The sequence below is a fragment of the Triticum urartu genome, chromosome 1A (genome assembly GCF_056163025.1).
Source record: "Triticum urartu cultivar PI428250 chromosome 1A, HENAU_Tu73, whole genome shotgun sequence".
In the NCBI taxonomy this organism is placed as follows: Eukaryota; Viridiplantae; Streptophyta; class Magnoliopsida; order Poales; family Poaceae; genus Triticum; species Triticum urartu.
The window spans coordinates 250,072,899-250,082,027 of NC_141873.1; positions in this window are offsets into that span (position 1 = coordinate 250,072,899).

A 9,129-nucleotide genomic window follows, 5' to 3' on the forward strand; every position below is an offset into this window, starting at 1 on the left:
TTCTACTTGGCACAAACACTAATTAAACACAAAAAACACAACCAAAAAAGAGGCTAGATAAATTATTTATTGAATAACATCAAGTAAAAATATTGGGTTGCCTCCCAACAAGCGCTTTGTCTTTAAAGCCTTATAGCTAGGCATTGATAATTTCAATGATGCTCACATGAAAGACAAGAATTGAAGCACAAAGAGAGCATCATGAAACACGTGACAAACACATCTAAGTCTAACATACTTCCTATGCATAGGCATCTTATAGGCAAACAAAATATCACAGCAAGCAAAAACTAGCATATGCAAGGAAGCGGAAAGAAACAATAGCAATCTCAATATAACGAGAGATAATTTAGTAACATGAAAATTTCTAAAATCATATTTTCCTCTCTCATAATAATTACATGTCGGATCATAAGCAAACTCAACAAAATCTCTATCACATAAAATATTTTCAACATGATCCACATGCATGCAAAGTTGACACTCTTCCAAAATAGTGGGATTAACATCAACTAAGTCATGACCTCTCCAAACCCACTTTTATCAAAGATTTCATAAGATTGAACATTTTCCAAATATGTGGGATCTAAAATTGAAACTATTCCAAACCCACTTTCAATAATATTGCAAACACTATTATCAATTTCATATTCATCATGGGGCTTAAATAAATTTTCAAGATCATAAGAAGAATCACCCCAATCATAATCATTGCAACAAGTAGAGGCAATAGCAAAACTAGCATCCCCAAGCTTAGGTTTTTGCATATTATTAGCGCAATTTACATAAATAGAATTTGTAATAAAATCATTGCAATCATGCTTTTTATTCAAAGATCTATCGTGAATCGCTTCATAAAGTAATTCATCACACTTTTCAGATTCACGAATTTCAAGCAAAACCTCATAAAGATAATCTAGTGCACAAAACTCACTAGCAATTGGTTCATCATAATTGGATCTCTTAAAAAGATTAGCAAGTGGATGAGGATCCATAGATCTTTGGTTCTATGTTTAGTAATAAATAAACAACTATTCCAACCATACGACCAAACAAGAAATGGGCAAAAGAGGCAAATTGGAAAAGAGAAGGGGAAAGGAGAGAGAGAGGGCGAATAAAACGGCAGGGGTGAAGAGGGGGAGAGGAAAACGAGAGGTAAATGGCAAATAATGTAATGCGGGAGATAAGGGTTTGTGATGGGTACTTGGTATGTTGACTTTTGCATAGACCTCCCCGGCAACGGCGCCAGAAATCCTTCTTGCTACCTCTTGAGCACTTGCGTTGGTTTTCCATTGAAGAGGAAAGGGTGATGCATCAGATTAGTGTAAGTATTTCCCTCAGTTTTTGAGAACCAAGGTATCAATCCAGTAGGAGGCTACGGGCGAGTCCCTCGCACCTACACAAAACAAATAAATCCTCGCAACCAACGCGATAAGGGGTTGTCAATCCCTAAACGATCACTTACGAGAGTGAGATCCAATAGATATGATAAGATAATATTTTTGGTATTTTTATGATAAAGATGCAAAGTAAAATAAAAGGCAATGAAAATAACAAAGTATTGAAAGATTAATATGATGAAGATAGACCCGAGGACCATAGGTTTCACTAGTGGCTTCTCTCGAGAGCATAAGTATTTTAAGGCGGGTGAACAAATTACTATTGAGAAATTGACAGAATTGAGCATAGTTATGAGAATATCTAGGTATGATCATGTATATAGGCATCACGTCCGAGACAAGTAGACCGACTCCTGCCTGCATCTACTACTATTACTCCACACATCGACCGCTATCTAGCATGCATCTAGAGTATTAAGTTCATAAGAACAGAATAACGCCTTAAGCAAGATGACATGATGTAGAGGGACAAACTCATGCAATATGATGAAAACCCCATCTTGTTATCCTCGATGGCAACAATACAATATGTGCCTTGCTGCCCCTACTGTCACTGGGAAAGGACACCGCAAGATTGAACCCAAAGCTAAGCACTTCTCCCATTGCAAGAAAGATCAATCTAGTAGGCCAAACCAAACTGATAATTCAAAGAGACTTGCAAAGATAACCAATCATACATAAAAGAATTCAGAGGAGATTCAAATATTATTCATAGATAAACTTGATCATAAACCCACAATTCATCGTCTCAACAAACACACCGCAAAAAGAAGATTACATAGAATAGATCTCCACAAGAGAGGGGGAGAACTTTGTATTGAGATCCAAAAAGAGAGAAGAAGCCATCTAGCTAATAATTATGGACCCGTAGGTCTGAGGTAAACTACTCACACTTCATCGGAGAGGCTATGGTGTTGATGTAGAAGCCCTCCGTGATCGATGCCCCCTCCGGCGGAGCTCCGGAATAGGCCCCAAGATGGGATCTCGTGGATACAAAAAGTTATGTCGGTGGAATTAGGGTTTTGGCTCCGTATCTGATCGTTTGAGGGTATGTAGGTATATATAGGAGGAAGAAGTACGTCGGTGGAGCAACAGGGGACCCACGAGGGTGGAGGGCGCGCCCTGGGGGTTAAGCGCGCCCCCTACCTCATGGCCTCCCTGCTGATTGCTTGACGTAGGGTCCTAGTCTCCTGGGTCTTGTTCGTTCCAAAAATTACGTCCCCGAAGGTTTCATTCCATTTGGACTCCGTTTGATATTCCTTTTTTCGAAACCCTAAAATAGGCAAAAAAAAACAGCAATCCTGGGTCGGGCCTCCGGTTAGTAGGTTAGTCCCAAAAATAATATAAAAGTGGATAATAACGCCCAATAATGTCCAAAACAGTAGATAATATAGCATGGAGCAATCAAAAATTATAGATACGTTGGAGACGTATCAGCTCTATCTTCATCACACAAAGTATTAAATCATGCACAACCCCGATGACAAGCCAAGCAATTGTTTCATACTTTTGATGTTCTCAAACTTTTTCAATCTTCATGCAATATATGAGCGTGAGCCATGGATATAGCACTATGGTGGAATAGAATGGTGGTTGTGGAGAAGACAAAAAAGGAGAAGATAGTCTCACATCAACTAGGCGTATCAATGGGCTATGGAGATGGCCATCAATAGATATCAATGTGAGTGAGTAGGGATTGCCATGCAAAGGATGCACTAGAGCTATAAGTGTATGAAAGCTCAACAAAAGAAACTAAGTGGGTGTGCATCCAACTTGCTTCCTCACGAAGACCTAGGGCAATTTGAGGAAGCCCATCATTGCAATATACAAGCCAAGTTCTATAATGTAAAATTCCCACTAGTTTATGAAAGTGACAACATAGGAGACTCTCTATCATGAAGATCATGATGCTACTTTGAAGCACAAGTGTGGAAAAAGGATAGTAACATTGTGCCTTCTCTCTTTGTCTTTTTATTTATTCGGGCCTTCTTTTTTTTGGCCTCTTTTCTTTCCTTTTTTTTATTTTTTTTATTTTTTTCTTCTGGGTCTCATCCCGACTTATGGAGGAATCATAGTCTCCATCATCCTTTCCTCACTGGGACAATGCTCTAATAATGATGATCATCACACTTCTTTTTTTATTTACAACTCAAGAATTACAACTCAATACTTAGAACAAAATATGACTCTATGTGAATGCCTTCGGCGGTGTACCGGGATATGCAATGAATCAAGAGTGACATGTATGAAAAAATTATGAACGGTGGCTTTGCCACAAATACGATGTCAAATACATGATCATGCATGGCAATATGACAATGATGAAGCGTGTCATAGCAAACGGAATGGTAGAAAGTTGCATGGCAATATATATCGGAATGGCTATGGAAATGCCATAATAGGTAGGTATGGTGGCTGTATTGAGGAAGGTATATGGTGGGTTTATGGTACCGGCGAAAGCTGCGCGGTACTAGAGAGGCTAGCAATGGTGGAAGGGTGAGGGTGTGTATAATCCATGGACTCAACATTAGTCATAAAGAACTCGCATACTTATTGCAAAAATCTATTAGTTCTCGAAACAAAGTACTACGCGCGTGCTCCTAGGGGGGTAGATTGGTAGGAAAAGACCATCGCTCGTCCCCGACCGCCACTCATAAGGAAGACAATCAAATAACACCTCATGTTTCAAATTTGTTACACAACGTTTACCATACGTGCATGCTACAGGATTTGCAAACTTCAACACAAGTATTCCCAAATTCACCACTACTCAACTAGCATGACTCTAATATCACCATCTCCATATCTCAAAACAATTATCAAGTATCAAACTTCTCATAGTATTCAATGCACTTATGTGAAAGTTTTTATTATGCCTAAAAGCAAATTGCCATGTTGTTCTAAAGGACTCTCAAAATAATATAAGTGAATCATGAGAGATCAATTATTTCTATAAAATAAAACCACCACTGTGCTCTAAAAGATATAAGTGAAGCACTAGAGCAAAAACTATATAGCTCAAAAGATAAAAGTGAAGCACATAGAGTATTCTAATAAATTCTAATTCATGTATGTCTCTCTGAAAAGGTGTGTACAGCAAGGATGATTGTGGTAAACTAAAAATCAAAGACTCAAATCATACAAGACGCTCCAAGCAAAACACATATCATGTGGCGAATAAAAATATAGCTCCAAGTAAAGTTACCGATGAACGAAGACAAAAGAGGGGATGCCTTCCGGGGCATCCCCAAGCTTAGGATTTTTGGTGTCCTTTTATTTTACCTTGGGGTGCCATGGGCATCCCCAAGCTTAGGCTCTTGCCACTCCTTGTTCCATAATCCATCAAATCTTTACCCAAAACTTGAAAACTTCACAACACAAAACTTAACAAGAAAATCTCGTGAGCTCCGTTAGCGAAAGAAAACAAAACACCACTTCAAGGTACTGTAATGAACTAATTATTTATTTATATTTGTGTTAAAACTACTGTATTCCAACTTCTCTATGGTTTATAAACTCTATTACTAGCCATAGATTCATCAAAATAAGCAAACAACACACGAAAAACAGAATCTCTCAAAAATAGATCAGTCTGTAGTAATCTGTAACTAACACAAACTTCTGGAACCGCAAAAATTCTAAAATAAATTTCTGGACGTGAGGAATTTATCTATTAATCATCTGCAAAAATAATTAACTACATATCACTCTCCAATAAAAAATGGCAGCAATTCTCGTGAGCGCTAAAGTTTCTGTTTTTTACAGCAAGATGAAAAAGACTTTTCCCAAGTCTTCCCAACGGTTCTACTTGGCACAAACACTAATTAAACACAAAAAACACAACCAAAACAGAGTCTAAATAAATTATTTATTGAATAACATCAAGGAAAAATATTGGGTTGTCTCCCAACAAGCGCTTTTCTTTAAAGCCTTATAGCTAGGCATAAGATTTCAACGATGCTCACATGAAAGACAAGAATTGAAGCACAAAGAGAGCATCATAAAACACGTGACAAACACATCTAAGTATAACATACTTCCTATGCATAGGCATCTTATAGGAAAACAAATTATCAAGGCAAGCAAAAACTAGCATATGCAAGGAAGCGGAAAGAAACAATAGCAATCTCAACATAACGAGAGGTAATTTAGTAACATGAAAATTTCTACGACCATAATTTCCTCTCTCATAATAATTAGATGTAAGATCATAAGAAAATTCAACAAAATGACTATCACATAAAATATTTTCAACACGGTCCACATGCATGCAAAGTTGACACTCTTCCAAAATAGTGGGATTAACATTAACTAAAGTCATGACCTCTCCAAACCCACTTTTATCAAAAACTTCATAAGATTGAACATTCTCCAAATATGTGGGATCTAAAGTTGACACTCTTCCAAGCCCACTTTCAATAATATTGCAAACACCATTATCAATCTCATATTCATCATGGGGCTTAAATAAATTTTCAAGATCAAAAGAAGTATCACTCCAATCATGATCATTGCAACAAATAGTAGACATGGCAAAACTAGCATCCCCAAGCTTAGGGTTTTGCATATTATTAACACAATTGACATTAATTGAATTTATAATAACATCATTGCAATCATGCTTTTCATCAAAGGAACTATCAAGTATGGGTGCAATAGCAACGATCTCATGTTTAACATAAGAAACTATAGCAAATTCATCTTCATAAATATTGGCATCATGGCCACAAGAATAGCAAGCATCATGTTCATCAAGGGATATTCCAATCACGTCATCAGAATCATAATTATCTATAGATTCATGCATATCATTATTTTCTTCTGAAGCAACGGTCGTTCTTTCAATAAATTCTTTGACATAGACATTATGAGCATAGTTTTCATAGCAATATTTAAGTATGTCAAAATTTTCAAATTCGTAGAGAGTAATATCATACTTTTTGTAGCGACCAAACCTCAAATAGTCTGATCTCTGTGCTTCAGTGTCATCCCTGGATCAGTAATGCTGACACACACAGTACTTGAAGGATTTATAACAGAGTAGCAATCACACACTTATTACAACGAGTGTCTCAAAATAGAACTTATTACCAATAATATGGCTTAAGGCCATCTAATAATGATAACAACGGAAAGCTTGGAAGAAAAGTGAGTCCATCAACTCCAACGGCATCACTGAGTATAGAACCACGACCTAAAGCTCCTTACTCGTTGTCTGAAAAGTCTGCAACATGAACGTTGCAGCCCGAAAACGGGTCAGCACATGGAATATGCTGGCAAAGTAACACATAGAAGGTAATGAACAGAAATAGGCTATAATACATGCATATATGGTTGGTGGAAAGCTCTATGGTTACAGTTTTGCGTAAAGCCAGTTTTTCCCTACTGCAAGGAATAAATTTTATTTAACTATCATGGTAGTTGTTAAACATTGAGAGCGTAGACACCCTCTCAATCCCAATTAAACATCATCATTAAAACCCAACAAAAATAATTAAAGTCACATGATGAGATTCACATGATAATCCAAGTACTAGATACTCAAGACGTCCATAACCGGGCACACGGCTAATCATGATTAGTTTATACACTCTGTAGAGGTTTGCACACTTTTCCCTACAAGACTCGATCTCCTCCGTTGGGATTCTCGCACTACATGGTGTTTGAGAAACGGATGACTGAGACATAGTCTTTCAGAAGCGCTAGCACCTTACGATCGGGTAGACCGTTACACCTACTTTCCCCTACATCTGCTAGTCTACCACTGTAAGAGTTCACACAACTTAATCAACTATGCTAGAGCCCATAGTAGCTTGTGGCTGCACACGGAAGTTTCTAGTATGAATAATCTCATGATCCCTTTGAGCCTGGGTGGCGGTCCATAAAAGAAAAACAGGCAATCGCTGGAATACCCAGGTACCTCAATCCACCTAGATGTGTGTTAAAGTTGCCACATTAAATAAACCATTAATTAACAATCTCACATCTGTCATGGATACACTCTCCCAATCCACGTCTACTAGCATAGCATGGCAATATAAGCAAACGTAGAAGTAACTCCCAAGGGTTTGATAATAAAACAGGTAATAGGTACTACCTCATCTACTTCCCAACCCACAATTTAATTAGATCCTAATCATGCAATGTTTGAGGATTGATCTAATGCGATAAAACTGGGTGGTAAGAGGTATGATCAAAGTGTTACTTGCCTTGCTGATGATCCGGGAAACCTAGAGATTCGAAGTAGCAAGCGGCACACTCCGGGTACTCTATCACAAACAAACAAGCATACAATAAGTACTCATCTTATGCACAGGTAAAACTCAAATAAAAGATCTAACCAGAAAGTTCAACTTAAGAACTCTAGTTTGCGAAACGAAACAAATCAAATGAAGCAAAGAAAATCAAACAGCGAGAGAAAACAAGCTTCGACTACTAATCTGGATGTAAGTCAAATTTTATAGAAGCAAAAACTTGTTTGAGTTGGTTAAACGGAAAGAGGGTTTCGAGACGAAACTCTAGGCGCTTGAATCGCCAGATTCCGATAAATGAGCGAAAAGATAAACTAAAATGAAAATCAAATCAGAAATCACGATCAGAAATAATCACGGAAAATCCGAGAAAAAGAAAAATTGACGAACAGATTAATGAACGAACGTTTGTTAACTGAAACTAAATGGTGAAATCGTCCGTTAAAATGAACGAACGAGCGAACGCTCGCTAAATAAAAGAACCGATAAAAACGATCTAAAAAAAATAAAACCTAGGGTTTTCAAAAAAAACTAAATCGGTTTTCTTCAGAAAACCGACAGCGGACGGCGGCAACCTCGTCGGACTCCGGCGGCACTCGGGGCTCCGACGGGGTGGGGTGGCATCGGCGGTGGGCAGCGCGACAAGCGGCGGCGGCGTGCGGCGGCTGCGGGAGGCGGGGCAGGGCGAGCTGGCGGGGTGGGGTGGCGGCGGTGGGTATTTATGGGTGGGGGCGAGGTGGCTTGGGGAAGGGGCCGTATCGGGAGGCGTGCTCCTCCCGGACTCGGGCGGCAGCGGTGGCTTCGCTCGGGACTCCGGTCCCGAGCCGGTGTGGGAGACGGCGGCGAGCGGGCTTGGCCCGGCTCGGCTGGGCCTTCGGCCTAGTCGGGCGCGCGAATAGTTTAAAAAAAACAATTCCGCCGAAACTAAGAAAAATTCTAGAAAATAAAATAAAATTCTAAAAATGCCAAAATAAATTTTCACCGTCTAAATAAAATATTTAGAACGAGATGAACATTTTCTTGGCCCTAAAATGCTGTTTTGAAAAACGTGCATTTTTTCCTAAATTCAAATAAACTAGCCAAAAACTCCAAAATAAAAATCTTATTTGATTTTTATTAAATCCTCAATATTTTTTTATTTTGGGAAAGTCATTTTATTCCCTCTCTCATATTTCTATAATGGAAATAATTGAAGATAAAATAAATAAAATCAAATGATCCTATTTTCAAAATTTGAGAAAAACTCAAATATGAAAATAAAAAATTCCCAACTCTCTCCGTGGGTCCTTGAGTTGCGTAGAATTTCTGGATCAGGCCAAAAGCATATAAAAAAAATGATATGAAGTGATGATCTAATGTATAACATTCCAAATTGAAAATTTGGGATGTTACAAACCTACCCCCCTTAAGATGAATCTCGCCCTCGAGATTCGGGTTGGCTAGAAAATAGGTGAGGGTGGTCCTTCAGCAGATCTTCC